Genomic DNA, 18,299 nt, shown 5'->3' with positions numbered 1-18,299 from the left:
AAAAAAAAAAAAAAAAAAAAAGGTTCAGCATTTTTGACAGTCCAAAAACTTTAATTGTAGTTTATTATTATTATTATTATTATTATTATTATTATTATTATTATTATTATTATTATTATTATTACTAATAATTCTGTTCAATTATGGATTCTACTTTTTAATAATTTATTATTAAATACTGGAATTTTGTAATATTAGAATATTCTAAAAATATATTAGTAAAGCAACATACACATATATCTTAATTTCTATAAATATTTATGATAAAATAAATGCAATATCAGGGATTTTTTTTTTAAAGCAACTGTGGATGAATTCCAATGTGCTGCATTGACTTTGTGATTAGGTTCACAGTGAGACTCATCTCTTTTTGAGATGTAAATTCTGATATGCTCTGCATGCAATATTTTTAACATGGTCTAATTATACTTGACCGTATCACTGTAGCACACATGAAAGTCCTCCATATGGCTGTGTGTCACTCTTGTGAATTCATGATCTCAGACATTTCCCTCATACTTGTCATTCCTCACTCATAGTCGTCAAAAGCTCTGGCAGGGGGCTGAAGAAAACCGCCTGGATCAGGTGTCCCATAATACCCCTAAACCACTGTAACCTGCACATCAAACAGAGCGGCGGTGGGGTAGATCATAAACCACAGGACCAATAACCAACCACGCTTTTACAGAACAACTGCTGTTATGGCTGGCAGACTGGAGTGCCAGCAGGAGTCTTGAGAAGCTTATTTATTCAGCTTTCAAATGATGCATAAATCTATAAAAAAAAAAAAAAAACCTTATGACTGGTTTTGAGGTCCATGTTCAGATATTAGTTGTCATGTTTACTGTATGTAAATGACCTAACATGCAACATATGCAGTCAATTCTGCATGCTTCGTGAACACTGTTTATTTTATTGTATATTTTATCACTTATTACCTCTTTCTTTCATTTTTTTAGCTTTTTCTCAAATATATTTGCCGTGTACAGGTTATTATAGAAAACAGATGTCATGTAAATAGATCAAGTAGTTATTTGTGGACAGACGATTGTTTCAAATCATATAGAAATTGTATAGAACAAGTGCAGCTAAAGTCATGTGATCCATGACTTCTCCACGCTTATCAAAAGTGAAGACTCCTAGCAGAACATACGTCCAGCCGTATTTGTTCACATGCCCTTATATGAACAAGTGGAACCGGGGGACCATCTGACAGCGAAGGTCTGTCCCGAACTGCCCGATGAAATATGTGAGCCGTCATCGTCCGCTTTGAAGAAAAACAATCAAACGCAGGGGGAGGAATTCCAGTCCTGACAGAGTGCCGTCGTCACAGAGGTGCTCCTCTCTTCACCTTCATTCTCTCTCCTGTTTTCGACCTCCTTTTCTTTCCCTCCGCTCAGCATTTTCCTTCCCACTGTATCGGAGGGTGATTCTCAGCCTGCTGAGAGCTGGGTCGAGGCAGCATGTGGCCGCAGGAGTGAACACAACAGAGGAAACCTGAGCACAGTGGAGTCTCTAGGTGGATTCTAGCCTTTGAGCCCCCTCAGAGAGCTGGTTTTCCCTTTGACACAGCTGCATAAACTAACCAATGAGAAGGCCCACAGTGAGCGCTACTGCTCAGCATTATGGGTAGAACGTGCACTTCAGAATAGTAAAGAACTGTGGGAACTTGAAAGAAAAGTTGCAATAAAAATATGTGTAACTATCACTTACAGTAGTCCCATGGTTCAATGACGGTATCGGATAATAATACCATATTTTGAAATATACTGTACATATTTATATTGAAGCAATATTACTTGTACAAGAGTGCTGATTTAGACCAACAGCACGACTCCAAGTGCGATACTGCTTTTTATGTAACGTAGACACAATATTTCCAGTAAACCTTGTCTGTTTTTAATCTGCCAATGAAAATAGTTCCAAACGAAGCCACAACAAAACTCTCATCCTCTGTGAGCAACACACAGTAGTGGTATTTTGTTCCTGAGTGAATCAGCGTTTTTGAGTGAACTCAAAATTTGTTAGCACACATTCATATTCATGTATTATTGTATGCCCGGATTGTATTCACAACACATGCATTCATAGAAATACATTTATTTAATGGTTACAGTGTAATTACTTAGTCGAAAGAAGAACCTAATCAGAAAGTGTGTGATTTCACACGCAAACAGTCACAGAGTTTTAACCGAATTGCTTGATTAAATTAATTAATCATTTACATGTTGCCACCTACACATATGCAGTGATGCCACAGAAAAAAGTTCTAATAAAACAAACAAATAAACACCGTCTTAGTGTGAAGAGCAATCTGAAGAAACGTTTTCCCATATAAAGAATCTTTTGTACAATGGAAAGGTTCCAAGAATGTTGAAGGATCTTCATGGAAACATCAATACAAATAAAGAACCTTTGATTTTAAGAGTATACTGGAGTAGTCAATGTATTAACGAGGAAAGATTTATATATTTATAATCTGTACCATGGTCTGAATAGTATGAATTGAATGCTTTTTTCTTTCCTTTTTGTCTCTTCCTAATAAGCGTTTATGCAGCATGCCATGCTTTTTTTTTTCAGTCTTTCTTCTGTCAGAATTGTTGATATTACCCTCAGTTTTGCACAAAAAGCCCACTGTTTGTGAATGAAGTGAAACTTGATGTTCCGTGGCACTAAATGTTTTTATCAGGTCATCTTTATCAGAAGTGTCACGGACCATTTCATAACAAAGAGAGGAAGTATTTGTAACAGCTTGTATATCAATTTTCTGACCGAATACTTCTCCTTGAAAGCTGCGTGTTTCATCCTTTGCCGATAAATCACTCGCATCGTCGTTTTTCTTTTGTTCTCCCTCCCTGTCACCCCCCCCCCCACACTCTCTCTCATTCATCTGACATATGTTTATATTGCAAGTATTCAAAGTGTGTTTTCCTTTGTAAAGTGCTGGTATATATCACTTCTGCTGGCCTCTGAGCGGAGAGGGAGGGAGACTATCAGCACGATTGATTTGTGTTGTTTTCATCCTCCGGTGGGCTTCTCTTCATGAGGAAAGTCAAAAAAAGCCAGAACACACAAACTGAGCAGTGAGATGCGGAGGGTAAGAGAAACAGAAGGGAGTGCTTTTCTGCTTTATTTCTATGTTAGACCGCTGTGGTCTGCAATCAAAATGTGGCCTAGCTAATGTTTAAACCCTGATGCTAAACACTGACATCTAGGCCTGTTTGTCTGCTCTGTTATTCTTATCACGGGTTATTCGGCTGGTATGGGGTATGTCATATTTCTAAAAATGCAGAGGAAACAGAAACCCTAGATATGGAAGCACAAGATCATACAGAGAGAGTTTCGGCGTCTAATTCAAATGATCGTCAGATAAGAGCACCGTATGGTTGGATTTAGCTGCTCTAGAGGTGCTGACTAATCTTTGTGACCGGTTTTCTGTGATAACAAAACAACTGTTGTAAATTCAAACATTATTTTCAGTTTCTTGCCAGAAGTACTTATCCTGTAGTATAAAGCTAGATTTACGCAAGTGACGTGGATATAAAATGTAGATATTTATTTTGTCCCTCAAGCTATAGTTTTTAAAAAGAGTCTTTGGTGCACTTTAGGTTCAGCTGAATTTATCAGAACCTTTTGTTTTTTATTTTTTCCTGAGCGGTATATTTGCAACAGCAGCCTTACTATTGCAACAAATATGATACCATTAGATGCATTCTGTGTGATTTGATGTCAGTAGTGTCTGGTCACAAAACAATGAGAGGCAATTAAATGGTTTTAAAATGAAATTGAAAACTTTATTATTAATATGAATGTTTTTTATTTTTTTTATTTTTTATTTTGCTGCAGCTAAACAGAAACATTACCAATTCACTTTCTTTAGACCAACCAGTTTGTTTTCTAAAAATACACTTTTGTTTTTAATGGTATTCAAATGAGTTTGTAAGTATAAGAAAGTGAGTAAGTCAACACTAAATTTTAATTTCTGGATAATATTTTCCTTTATCAGAGGAAAGCTGAAGCCATCTGGGGCTCTTTGAAGCACCAGCACAGATGTTTTTGTGCCAAGAACCATGAAAATTATAAATGTTTTCCTATGGCATAATATGAACTAAATATGGTTCTCCTATGATCTCTCGTGACACTAGGCTTTTGGATCAATGAAACCTTTTTTTTTTTTTCTTTTTTTTTTTTTTTTTACTTAGAAAAAAAAAAATCTTAAATGGTTGTGGTCATCAATACCTTCTCTGTTTTTTGTTTTTTTTTCAGGGTCATCTACATTGGCTAACTCTGGAACCCATTTGCCATTTTAACTTCAGCCACAGGTAGAAATATCTGAAACCATATGTATACTTAGATCTCATGGGAATGTTGAAGCAGACTCTACATTCCTCTGCTTACCATCAAAGCAGACAAGAATAGTTAGCAAAAATAATTCAGTTGCCCTGGTCTCTTTGTGTGTCTTTTGCGAGAGATTTTACAGTGAACAGGCTTGCAGAACTTCAACACTGAAGGTCACAAATGGCCTCCTCCTTAAAATCAAATGTATTCTGTTTAAACTGCACTCTAACATGCTGATCTACACTCAGTATCTCTGAATCAAGAATTAAGCGAAAGTCACATAAACAAGCCAGAAACGGTTTCCAGACCTGTTCCACCTGATACATTTCAGGTTTTTCTCCTCAACAGAGCTGTTTGCTGCTGTTGGAATGATGGAAAGCTCTGCTCTTCGTCTCCTGCTGTGGTTTCGGTCGAACAACATCTGGTTCTGGTGTGTGTGAAGCCAGGCAGATCACTGATTCCACAGACCGATAGCACACAGCATGGATCTCAACTTCAACGCTGGCTGTATACACACTTAGCATATCTGCGGTATATAAACACGATAATATCATAGAATCGCTTTGAATAAGATTTCCTGTTTAACATTAAGGGGCTTCAGTAAGGAGGGAGTTCACTAAGAATAAATTGGGACATTTATTTGCACTGTCTGTGTTATTTCAGAGATCAGTTCACTAAAGGAATTATGCAAATCAAAAACACACCCCAAAGTGCCACTCATGCTAACTGCACGTCCAGGGAAGTATTTATATTTGACAACTTCATCCATTTTTTTTTTTTTTTTTTTACTGATAGCCATCTAATCAAATTATACTGTCCACCAACAGCATAATGTCGGAAGTGAAGTCGGAAGTGTCATATTTGCATATAACTTTAGGAGAGTGGATCAGATTAATTCTGATTTGCTGAGATGCATTAATGTGTCCTGTAGTGTAAATGGAATGCGTTTTTCTAAATCGGACAGCTATTTGACTGATCAAAATGCATTACTTGGTCAGGTGTAGACATTCTTTTTTTTTTTTTTTTTTAATGATCCTAAATTTAATTTACATTAAGGAGTTGTGTTTACAAGCACAATCTTACAGATGTAAGATCATGTAACCTTTTATATTTTTTACCGTCAGTTTTTTATAATAAGCTAGTTTTTGATAGTTATTGGTGTATTGTTGTGCATGTTTTGTATAGTACCTTTGTGAAATTTAGCATACTTTTACAGTTTAGCATACTTTTAAAAAGAGTGGTTGTTACAAGATTGATGTACTTCAAGGGAATACTTAAATTGAATATTTCCAGACATTTACATGGCAATTACATATTATTTGCAATTAATAGGAAATATATTATAATTTATACTTAAAGGTATTTTTTTTTTTTTTTTACGAACTTAAGTGCATCTTTATATGCAAATTCATAATTATGGTTAGTATACCATTGAATCAAGTTTTCAAGTAAATGACAAGTATTTATGGTGACTAAAATTTAATGTGATTTCTAATGAAACTTACATTAAACTTACAGCCCCTCACGGATGACTGACGTGCACAAATAAAAACCAAACACAAACTTAAACCCAGGCCTGATCCTCTCTCATCCTTTACTGTCATTGCTCCTGTTTTATATCCTTCCATCTCCTCCGTGGGACTCGAGACCGGTGGGTCGAGCAGGTGTCGCTCATTTCCAATGACTCCACCGGCCTCGCTCCTGTTCCCACGTCTCTCGGCCCCGCCCCACTCGTCACAGTAATATTGGATAACATATGCAGTCAATATGCAAAAAGTGTACATTTATTAAAGCTCGATAATTTTTTTTTTAAATTTTTTTAAGTGAACTATGTAGTTAAACTGGGTTGGTTAGTGAATAAACAAAGGCATTTATGCTAACATACTATATGACACAATGCGATGATGTACACGCAAACACACACTGCAGTAGTCCATGCCATGCCAGCACTTCCCACAGAAAAGGGTGAGAAGGCGGGCAGAATGCGTCAATCAGACGTACCCCAGGGATGATCTGATTAGGGCAGGAACAGCAAGACAAATGCACGCGCTTGTACGTTGTCCCATGGAGCTGTCATATGCATGGCTGTGTTCACAGAGTGCTCATGCTGGCTGTTACCCCTGACGCCTGAATCCAACAACCCACCAGAGGCTAAGCCACGCTGGCAGTGAGGAAGCAGAAAGCGTTGGCACGATGTGTGCGTAGGAGAGCAGGACAGTACGATAGAGGTGTGTGTGTGTTTGTGGAAGGGGGCCAATAGTGAGGGTCCACTGAGCTGACATAGCAACGTTTTCTGCTGAATTGGAATACCTGCGTAGAGGAAGTGCATTTCTGTGTTGCTTCTGTTCATACTGGCTGTCCTTCAGATGTCCTTTCATTCTCTTATTGCCACTCAGTCTGCAAGCATGTTACTTTTAGTCATTTAATTAGACAGGTGCAAAACATGGAAATAGTGGGTCATTTGTATCTTGTTGTATGTTAAATGTATTTGCTTGGCCAGTGGCTTTGTGAGTTTTGGTTCTTGAACTGTTGTAGGCTGTAAATAAAAAATATATTAATAATTAAATACATTTCAATAATAACTTTGGATGTAATATGGACATATAACGTGGTCAAGACCTCTCTAAATTCTAAACTTTAGCTGTTTGTTTCCTGAAATTATCCTCAATATTCATCATCAACCAAATTAAATATTCTCAGCCCTGTATAATCTAGTTTAAACAGAATATGCTTTGTAAATGTATTGATCTTACTGTAAACGATTCATCCATGAATGAGTTTCTTTTTTTTATCATATAGGCCATTTTAAATTAAAATATCATGAATAGATCTTCTGGTGAAAAGTCAGATTTAATTTTGAGACTTACGCATCTCCAACAATTTATTGTTTTAAATAAATTGCTTAAACCCAGCCACTTTCTTACAGTCAAATGCAAGCTTGCATTCAGATCTACCTCAATCAAACAACTGATGGGTTGAACCAAGTTCTCGCTCGACATAGATTTTTTATTTAAAAAAAGAAATCCATTACACACTGATGTAGGCTACATTACAATACAAAAAACAAAACAAAAAAACAAATCTGCCACTATTTCCATTCCACTTTAAAGTTGCTGTTTGCTAGCCATTTTACCTCTGTATTTCAGAGTGAAGTAAGATATTTTCAAATACAAATAGAATAGAAATTTCAGACAACTTCAGAATAAAAACATTCAGACATGATCTTAAAGGGATAGTTCACCCCAAAATGTCTGACATTACGCAATATTTATAAAATATCTTTTCAGAGATTAAAGTCATACAGGTTTGACACGAGGGTGAACTTTACATGTGAACTATCCCTATTAAGAAAATACTGCTGCTTCACAGCCTCTGTTATTTTGACTGTTCTGTGGTTGTTTGGTTGTTTATAAAACTGTGTTGTGTCTAGTTACAACACTTCTATCTCAGTAGCTATCTGTCTGGCTGTAGTTCACTAATGACTGCAGTTGTGAAAGGCCAAGTGCTTATGAGTAACAGAATGAGTTCATCTTCTTGATGTCCCAAAGAGACCAAACAAATATTTCACCGAAGGCTCACAAAATAATAAAGTGTGTTTGAAGTTGAAACAATTGCTGGTTGATAAAAATCGATTGCAGGAAGAAATGTATATCAGTTGTGATATACATTTCCCTGATCAATACATAATAACAGGACATGCTTATCGAATAACGTGAAAGCAGCATTTATACCTGTTTAGCTGCATTTTTTAATTAAAACCAATTTTCCACTTGGAAATTAAATAGAGTTGATAGTACTGAGTGTTGTCAACTTGGACTTAATTTTCTACTATATTACCTGTCAGACTTCATTAAAGATCTCAATCTGTTACTTAATTAATTTGCTGGATCCAGTCAAGCTGGATCCAGTTTATGTGTTGTGTGTTCACATGATTCAAAAACCAGAGCCAGATCTCATTATAACTTCAAATGTTAAACAAATGCTAACAGGAAATTTCACGTTAATGCTCATTTAGATAATCTCTACATCCCATTGTACACCAAACAAACAAAAAATAATGGCCGTTATCAATCACTAGTGTATAACGAGGTCCAGACGTTAATCAGAGAGTTTCACAGTTTGTGCACAATGCAACACAAATTCAAAAACACATGTAAAAATTCACTCGAACACTCACACGCAAACCTCATTTCTTTAATGACGCATGATGCCGATGTGTAGTTAATGCACTGTGACCAGGTCCTGTGGCCTGTGCTCCATCGTGCTTTAAATTGCTGTTCAAATGGAACATTTCTCTCCTGACCGACTGCCTCTAAATGGAAACAGATTTGGACAGCAGGAGGTTAGTTTGAAAGATAAAAAGGAAAGGAAGAAAAAGCACTCCTCCTCCACTTGTGATGGCTCTGTTCATGGAATTCCATCCAGATACTAGCAAATAATCAATCTATCTATTTATCTATTCTTCATCCGGTTTTCTACATCAGTTCAAATTTAGGAATTTAATTGAAATTTAATGCATTCTCAATTAATTTCCGAGTAGCACAAAAGCCTGATTGTGGCTTTTGTCTTCTACAGAAGAACTAGACGTGGTGCCCCATAGCAGATGGGGCTTTGGCATGTAGATATAAGATGCCAGGTTTTCATTAGATAAACCACCAGCAGGGCTTCTCAGAACCCCTGGCCAGCACCACTTGTGGGTGGTCATCCATCATCTCGGCGTGATGGCTGCCAGAAGGACAACAAATGCCAATAGTGGCCCAAGGGACAGTTTTGCACTCACTCAAGTACATACACAGCTTCTGAGTAGTAACATACCTTTCACTCCGCACAATTTACACTCACACATTTTTATGAACTCGGACAATAGAAGTTTTAAGAGGAAGAAAAGGCATTTGGCAGCCATCAGTAGCCATTATTACTTCACTCTATGAGAGATCAGTATTTTGACACTGCTTTGCACACGAATGAACACATTCCGGCATCAGCTAGTCCTTGCTTCTTCCCTTTAAAGGGCTCTTGCTTCAGGGAGTAACTGATGACTAAAACAGCTCTGGCAGTGCAGGGAGAAACACACATGGATTTAATACTCAACCCATAATCAGGACAATCAGTGTATGAGAACATTTGTAGAGTAAATCTCCAATCACTTTCGGTTCTGAGTCACCAGGATGCTAACAGCTCTGTCAAGTCATTGATTGCTAAAAGATCAGTAGGGAGACAAAAGAAGCACTTGATGGGTGCTCGGGGAGGCTGCGGTTGAGTAACGTGAAGAACTTTGACATGCAAACATGAGGCTCATTACGTGATGAAGCTCTTTCAATGGTCTGTGCAGCACGTCTGTCTCCCGGCATACTGGGCTGCTGTGAGGGTCGCCTTGCTTGTTAGCAGGGCAATTCTAATTAAAATGTGCTTAACCTTCTGTTTTCGCTCTGTTTTACTTGCATACTCTCACTCATTTCCTAACATACTGCCCAAAGTCGCCTGCAGCAGTTGCAGGAAAAACAAGGGAACATGGAGGGGAGAAAGTGGAGGAATGTGTTCCATTTCCTGACAAAAGAGACTGAGGGTCAGGGTTGTGTGACGGTGGTCTGGCAGATAAAGGAGGAGTGTGCTCTGGTGTCCACAGTGCAGGAATAGAGCATTCACAGATGTGTTGTATATATAGTGAAATAGATTTCTTTTGTAATGTCCTAACTGAAATTAAAATGTCAAGTTGCTGTAACTTCACAATTTTGCATAATTTTAAGAAATACCTATTTAGATGAAAGATGAAATGTGTAATTTCTGCAACAAATTGCTTTTGAGTATCAGATAATTTTTAGTATATTTCTTTCCATATATTTTTTTTGTCATAAATGTATATATTTTTTATGTTGTTTAGTTAAAAGCACACTTGTATTTATATTTTATGTGTCATGCAATCAATAATCAAAGGCGTTGCTATGAAGGGGTTTGGTGCTCAGTGGTCGATGTCTTGGTCGATGTCTTGGCTAAGGGTTCACTGGTGGAGTGTGTGTGTCCGTGCTCTCCCGTGGGCTTTGGGGCTGGCAGTCACACACTGCTCTCTGCGGGCAAAGGGAAAGACAAGATTAGCCAATTCTTGCGGAGACATCTCTCACCTCTGTGCCCGCTTGCGGGGTTTATATGAGCAGTGGCTGATGGGGCCTGGTACATTTCCAGGGTGACGCTGCTTCCCAGCTTCGTCCCAGCTTCGTCCTGTTCCTCTGGAGAAGTGGAAAGATCGGGAGCCTGACATCGAGAGTGGAGCATGACAGACCTGCGAAAGCTCACCACAGGCGGGAGAGTCCGTCTGTGTTGGCCGTCCCCGCTCGGTGTTGCATGGTGAAGTTGAAGTCCTGGAGTGCGAGGAACCACCGTGTCACCCTGGCATTGGTCTCTTTCACCTGGGCCATCCACTGCAGGGGGCTCGGGGGACCGGTTCTGTTGTGAGGGCCGCTTTGATTTTGAGGAAAGCTGCTTCTGCCTCTGAGGTCCATGGGACCTTCTCCGGCTGCCGGACAGTGGCCGGGGCCCCGTGTAGGTTGAAGGGAAGGACACGGTACTGCCAGTGGCCGCTTGGGGTAGAGAAGGCCATTTTCGGTTTTGCCTGATCCGTCAAGAGGACCTGCCAGTAGCCCTTGGTAAGGTCGAGAGTGGATATGAACCGGGCCCTTCCCAAACGGTCCAATAGCTCGTCGACGCGGGGCATGAGGTAACAGTCAAACTTGGAGACCTCGTTCAGGTGGCGGAAGTCGTTACAGAAGCGGAGGGTGCCGTCGGGCTTTGGAACCAAGACGATGGGGCTGGACCATGGGCTGCGCGATGGTTCAATTACCCCTAACCTCAACATTTCCTGTACCTCATCCTCGATGGCGTGTAGGGAGGTAGGGCAGCTGCCGGACGATGGTCCCCGGTGGTGTGCGGACGTCGTGTTCCAAGATGTGGGTCCACCCAGGCTGGGGGGAGAACACATCCGGAAACTGACTGACCAGGTGCTGCAGCTCCAACTTTTGGGCGACAGAGAGTTGGGGATCCATATCCACAACCACGGGAATCAAGCTGGTGTATGCGGACAGCTGGAGCCCGGTCCCGACCCAGCGCTTCAGAAGATTGATGTGGTAAAGCTGATCCTCCCTCCTTCTACCGGGCTGCCGTACACAGTATTTAACGGGGCCGACCTTTTCTGACACTGTATAGGGACCTTGACAGGTGGCCAAAAACTTGCAGGCAACTGTGGGCACTAGAACCAGGACGTGGTCTCCTCGCTGGAAATGGTATTAAACATGTTAGAAATTCATGGAAGAGTTGAATGGGACTGTTTTTCAGTTAAGGCCTGCCTGAAACTCACTCACACACACACACACACACACACACACACACACACACACACACACACACACACACACACACACACACACACACACACTTATATGTTTACTTTAGACAACCCTTACTTTCTCCCTTTCAGCACACATACTTTGCATAGTCTATTTCTCTCCCACATCACTTGTCCTTTTTTCTAAACTTTCTTTTTCTCTTTTCACTTATCCTCTGAACTTGATTCTTCTCTTTTCAGAAGGTCATCTGCCTTCTCTTTCATGCTCTCTTTCTACCGCACAAACTGACTGCATCACTTCTGAACATCTCTTATCTTTCTTCCGCTTTTATCTCATCAGACATTCTTCTGTCAGCTTATTCTCACTGTGTTTGGACTGCGCGGAGCTTGTCTGCGCTTTACTCTCTAAACACTGTGGTGTCTAAGAGGAAAAGCCAGGTCACTGCCTCACAACCCTCCTGTCTTGAACTCATTCTGAACTTTATTGCCTCTTAATCTGTTACAATCTGTGGTCAGCTCTTCCATCCCCTTTGAGAATTTGCCCCATGGAAGTCTTCGACGAGAGAGGAAGCCAATAAAACCTAAGTATTTAATTACAACAATCTTAAGCAAACAATTGAGTAAAATGTTTGACTTTTTGGATAGCTGAGTAGGGAGACTGCCGATAAAATACAAAGCAGCTGTCCGCGCTTCAAAGCCTGGCCCAATGAAGACATCACTATTTTTTCATCTTCACTTGTCAGTACAGCATTCAGAGGGCACGGAAATGTTCAAGCCAGAGCTTGAACTGGTATTAGAGCTGGCCTGCAGATGCTGTACTGAAAACAATTTGCTTCAAATTTGTCTTCCTTCTTTTCACAGAACTCTCGTCATGTGGCGAGCCTCACAGACATCACTTTGCAATCGTATAAGGAATCTGTTCATACAAATCCTTTTCCCAGGCTGACGCCGTCCTGGAAACAGATGCACTGGATTTCAAGAATTTTCCAGCATTCATGACAAAGACTTTAGCTTTTTTTTAATGCATTTTTTACTGACTTACAGTAAGCTTGCATAGACCATTCAAAAGTAATCTCGAATGACAAATATGCTCCCCGTATGTCATGATGGCTAAAACAGATTGCATATGGCCATAGTTAAAAACACCCCCCCGCAGTTGATGCAAGAGGGGCACTTTGAAAGTAAATATTTTACTGTGACCTTTCAATGGATTTTACAAGCTAGTTAAGGTGTTTTAGAGGGGCTTGGCTGTTTCACACACTTAGTTTCTTCCACAATTACACAAACAATCTCTTAGGGAGTACAGAAGGCAAAGCAGATCGACTCAGTGAAGGCAGCGTGCAATAAAGGGTGTAATAAAAAGTAAGACTCCTCTCCATAAAGAGAGAGTGCGACGCAGAGCATGCTATGGCTGAGGTGGAAGGAAATGATCCAATGACACACAAATGTCAGCTCTAATGACCCTCCAGGGCACCTTTCAGCAGAGGCAGCTTGTTTCCCATGCAAACGAGGCCCTAATATGTCACTCTCTCTCTTTTGCATCATGTTTCTTTTTGTATGTCTTCCTTGTCAACTTTTTGGCCGATTTTGGGACTGGCTTGAGTTGTGCAAGCACTGGGAAGGTCACATAAATCCAGAAAGAGGTGATATTGCAGGCTAAATCTGTGCCTCTGGGTGCACAACCTGACCACCAACCACAACACAACAAATCAAAGAGGATCTCTGTTCTCTTATGAGCTCGGCCAAAACCATTCACATGTTGATCCAGAAGAGGATTTTGCTTTTCCATTCAAAAGCATTCCAAAGCATTTTTAAAGTATGCCACAAATGGCTTTTCAGTCTTTCCGGAGAAATCTATGGTTATAAATGTAGTAAAATATATAGTTTTAAATTTATTTTAAGTCATACATATTTAGTATTCTTCATATTTTTAGACATGCTCAATATTAATAAATTTGGGATAATTTTTTTTTTTTAATTTTAAGTCATAGTAAATAGTCATCCATCTAAAATTTTTATATGTTTGCTTCTTTTGTAAATGTAGTAATTTATGTTTATAGTCAGCCAATATTACACAAACATGTATATGTAAATAATTGTAACCTATATATTTATTTATTTTGTCAGAATCATTATTTATAAAATTGGTATTTTATTTATTGATTAAAACATTTCAGCTTCAATCAATATTTGTAAATGTGGTAATTAAAATATTTCAAATATCAAATATTTATTAAATATCAATAGTAATATATTTAGTATTTATACCAAAAGTGATATTGATAAATATTGCAGTCTTTGTATTTCCAGTCATTATCATAAATTAATTCTTTATTATATTATTAGTCATAATCAATATACGTAGATTTAGAATTTTTTATTTAAACATATTAGTCAGTAGTCAAATATTTAGCATTTTCTATTTTAAATAATTTATTATTATTATTATTATTGTTATTACACAATCACTATTGTAAATGTAGTAATATTTTTTTTGTCAATAGTTATATATTTAGTAGTTTTATATCTACAGCTAGCTGATATTGATAAACATGCGTTCTTAGTATTTTAAGTCAAAGTAAATAGTCATAAATTAATTATTTCTTATATTATTAATCAAAATTAGATTTAGTATTTTTTATTTTTTTGTCAGTAGTCAAAAATGTAGAATTTTAACATTTATAGTAATTTATTATTATTATAATTATAGTTATTAATAGTTTTAATTATTTTTATTACATTATTTAATTTTTATCCAACTTATATTTTGTTACTTAATATTTGACCAAATGTATTTTTATGTCACCTCAAAAGTAAAAAAGCTAGGCTTACGAGAATGTGAATATTACCGTTAACAGACTGAATTACCATTACTTTTGGATCAGGAACATAAATGATGAGCACAATGAACATTCTAGAATTGCATTTCAAATCTTGTGTCTCTAAATCCCCTTTAAGTCTTACAGATTTTGCCATAAAACAAAAGGGCTTTTGAAAGAAACCAGAGCATGTATCCATTACAAGCCCCTTTTCCCCACTATCATCACTGACAGAATGCAAGTAGAGACAACTTCTCAGGCCTGCTTCTTCTTTACTGCCAACAGAGATTGGTGATTATGACTGGCTTACTCATGCATTCTCGCTCTTGTCAAAACATTGATAAATGGGTCAAAAGTGTAAAATGGAATCGCCATGGTAATGCTTTAGACATCAAAGGCAGAGAGTTGGCGGGACATTCTCCGTGTCATGTTCTGATCGGTTTCAGGATATGACTCTATCCAGAGCTACTCTGCTCTTTGAGGAAGTGTGCTTCAATGTGACAGTGCTGTTTATGGTCGAAGTCTCTGGGCTTTCATTGTTGGAAAAGCAATTTTAATACTGTACACACCATTTATAGTAGTTAAACTGCAGTACAGCTACCCTTCTACAAGCATAGTTAGATATAATATAATATGCAATCCACATAAAATACCACCAGTAAAATGCATTTTTATATTTAATAAATGCTATTTTTTAAATGGATGTTTTATATATTATTGTATTAAAATGTTAAGAAAAAATAACTATTAGTTATTGTAACAACAGCACCAGCACCACCAACAAAACATACAATGTTTTATTCCTTCTTAATTAACTGTCTGAGTTTAGTAGTTAGTCACTACTTTAATTTACTCCTCAACACTGCTAGCTGCTGAGGAGAACTGATAACTGATAAACTTCCCTTTTTATGTTCTAATATTTTATATATTTGAATACATTAAATAATATATTGATTATACATATATTATATAATATATTGAAAAATATACAAATGATTGCCGCTTTCAATATATTGCAATATATTGGAAAAAAATAAATATATATATAAGAATATATGCCTAATATATTACATGATATTTTCCAATATACTGCAATATATTTTTGTTTCATAAGGGTTGATGTGGGTGAGTGCTGGTGTAGATTTAAGTTATAGTTATTCTTCAGCCCAAGGGATTTTTAGGCTTAGTTTCAACCCTTGCCTTAGGCACAACACAAATATATATAAGTTCAAACACACACACACATGCTCATATAAAATGCAGTTAGATTTTCACGAGCACAACATATATCCTTTGGTAGGTATATACAATGTTACGCCGACCCTAAATCTCTAGGGCTTTAACCTTGACACATACATATATAACAAAAGCACATACTGTATGGTTTATGTACAGGTACACAGATTTTCCAACACATTCACATCCCCAGGAATAAATGCCTTCCACACACGTATAAATTCAAACTAATGCATACGCTCCTCTGATGATATCGGTTTTGCTGGATCCATGTTCACTATAAATCTGACCCGGGTGTGTAATTATGTGAGGTTTTCCCTTTAGATCACTGCAGTGTCACTGTGTGTGGGCATGTGCACATGGAGTGTAGTTGTTATGTGTGTGTGTGTTGGCTAGTGTCCATAAGTATAGTGTGTGGGTGCTCGTAAATATGTATCTGTTAAGTATATATCTAACCATAAACATGTTTGTGAGGTTTTGTGTTTGCTTGTGATCAGAAGGGAAATGATGAAAGAGATGGCCTTTCTCATCTCACTATCTGACCAACAGCACTATTGTTTTCAAACGGGCCGTGCTCCGCAAAAGACCTTTGACAGGAAGCGATTAGGCCGTTGTTTTTGTGTTGTTTGTACTTCCTGTTTTCGCCTGAGAGGGGTGAGCGCTCTTCACAATGCCCCAATGAACTGATGCACAATGCTAAACCAGGCCCAGACATGTTAGGAAGCCGACATAAATCACATTAGCTTTGAAAATGAGACGATAGCATCATCTAAACATAAGCTTTGTCTGTTTAGTTATGTTGCCGATGTACTGGACTTCCAGACAATGTAGATGATGATAAGGTTGAACTGAAAAAAAAAAATCCTTTCCTGTTGATGCTTTGTAGGAGAAACCCATAAATGTCAACTGGAACGCTACATGAACAGGAATTTGATAACAGCGCCCCCTTCAAAGTGCACAGCTGTAAAAACGGGCATACAACGGTCTCACTTACCTCAACAAATGCCTTTGCTCACCATATACAAACAGCAAGCACTGAAAGACAATCCACAGTTGAGAACAACTGTTTACTAGCATGTGGTAAGAAGATGGATGACCAGCAGTAGATGTTTGCTTATGCTGGAATATCTTGAAAATTAACAAAATATGAAAGTTTTACTTGAAACATTTACTTGATGATATACAATAAAAATAAATAAATAAATAAATAAAAAATAAATAGACAGACAGACAGATTTGAAAATAAATAAATAAATAAAACATTAGATACCCATAAAGATAGTCATTTGTTAATTTCTTGAATTAATGTGTCAATAATGTCTTATGCTCTATTTCTGAATGTGACGAGAGGGGGCGGGGCCGAGAGCTGTGGGAACGTAGTGAGGCCAGTGGAGTTAATGAGAATGAGCGACACCAGCGCCACTCACCGTTCTCCAGTTCCGCGTAGGAGCTCCAGAAGGATAAAAGGAGGAGGAGTTACAGTGAAGGAGAGAGGACCAGACCTGTGTTTTATTTAGCGTTTCGGTTTTGTTTGTGTGTGTCAGTCGTCCGCCAATATAACAATGTTCATGGTACGGGAAGAAGGAGGCGGGAAGAAGGAGGCCGGAACCGGCGAACATTCAAATAAAACTTTAATAAAAAAATAAACACAAAACAGCGCAACAGCCCCTTGCAGATGATGCATAAACAAAACCAAAACACAAAATAAAACCCAGGCCTGGTCCTCTCTCCTTCACTGTCATTCCTTTTCCTTTTATTAACTCCACCGGCCTTGCTCCATTCCCACGGCTCTCAGCCCCGCCCCTCTCGTCACACTGAATGAATCAGCCTTTTGAATGAATCTTTCTTTGTCAATGATTGATTGACTCAATAAAAAAAAAAAAGGCATTTTTTTTATCTCTAAATGAACCCACTTCCTGAACAAATTGGTTGTGCGAATGATTCAACAAGTCACTTTGTGAGACAGGGCTGCATCCAAAATCTCAAACCTACTGTATAGGGGAAACAGTATGTGATGAAAGTAGTGTGTCTGAATTCACAGTACTCATAAATAAGTAGGCAAAGGTATCCGGATGACCTACTACTTCCAGCATGATTCTGAAGTGTGCATACAATGGACACTTTACTATCCTATGAGGCCATGGGAGAGGATTTATTAATGGCAGTGACACAACCCAACTGATGCTGATATGAAAATGGCAACATGGCAAATGCAGTATGTCCAGATTACATTCACACTATATAGAACATGCTCTTTTTGTGGTTGTGAAGCAATTACCTATTTGAAAAAGTACCTACTCAAGAGAGTATGCGATTACGGACGCAGCCAGTTACTTGTTTCTTTCCAGAATTAATCATCAGTGTATTTGAACAAATCACTTGAATGAATCATTCAAAGATTCACCCTTAAAGATAGCCACTGGTGTTACTACATGCCTGGATGAAAAGCAATTGAAAATCCTCAACACTCATGCACATCGATAAATAAATATTACACAAATAAATAAATATTATACAGTCTGAAACAGTGTAGTACTTTGCCATATTACTGGATATATAATAATTCTAAA

Source organism: Carassius auratus, chromosome 27 (assembly GCF_003368295.1).
Source record: "Carassius auratus strain Wakin chromosome 27, ASM336829v1, whole genome shotgun sequence".
Lineage (NCBI taxonomy): Eukaryota > Metazoa > Chordata > Actinopteri > Cypriniformes > Cyprinidae > Carassius > Carassius auratus.
Note: the sequence above shows the minus strand (reverse complement) of the source record.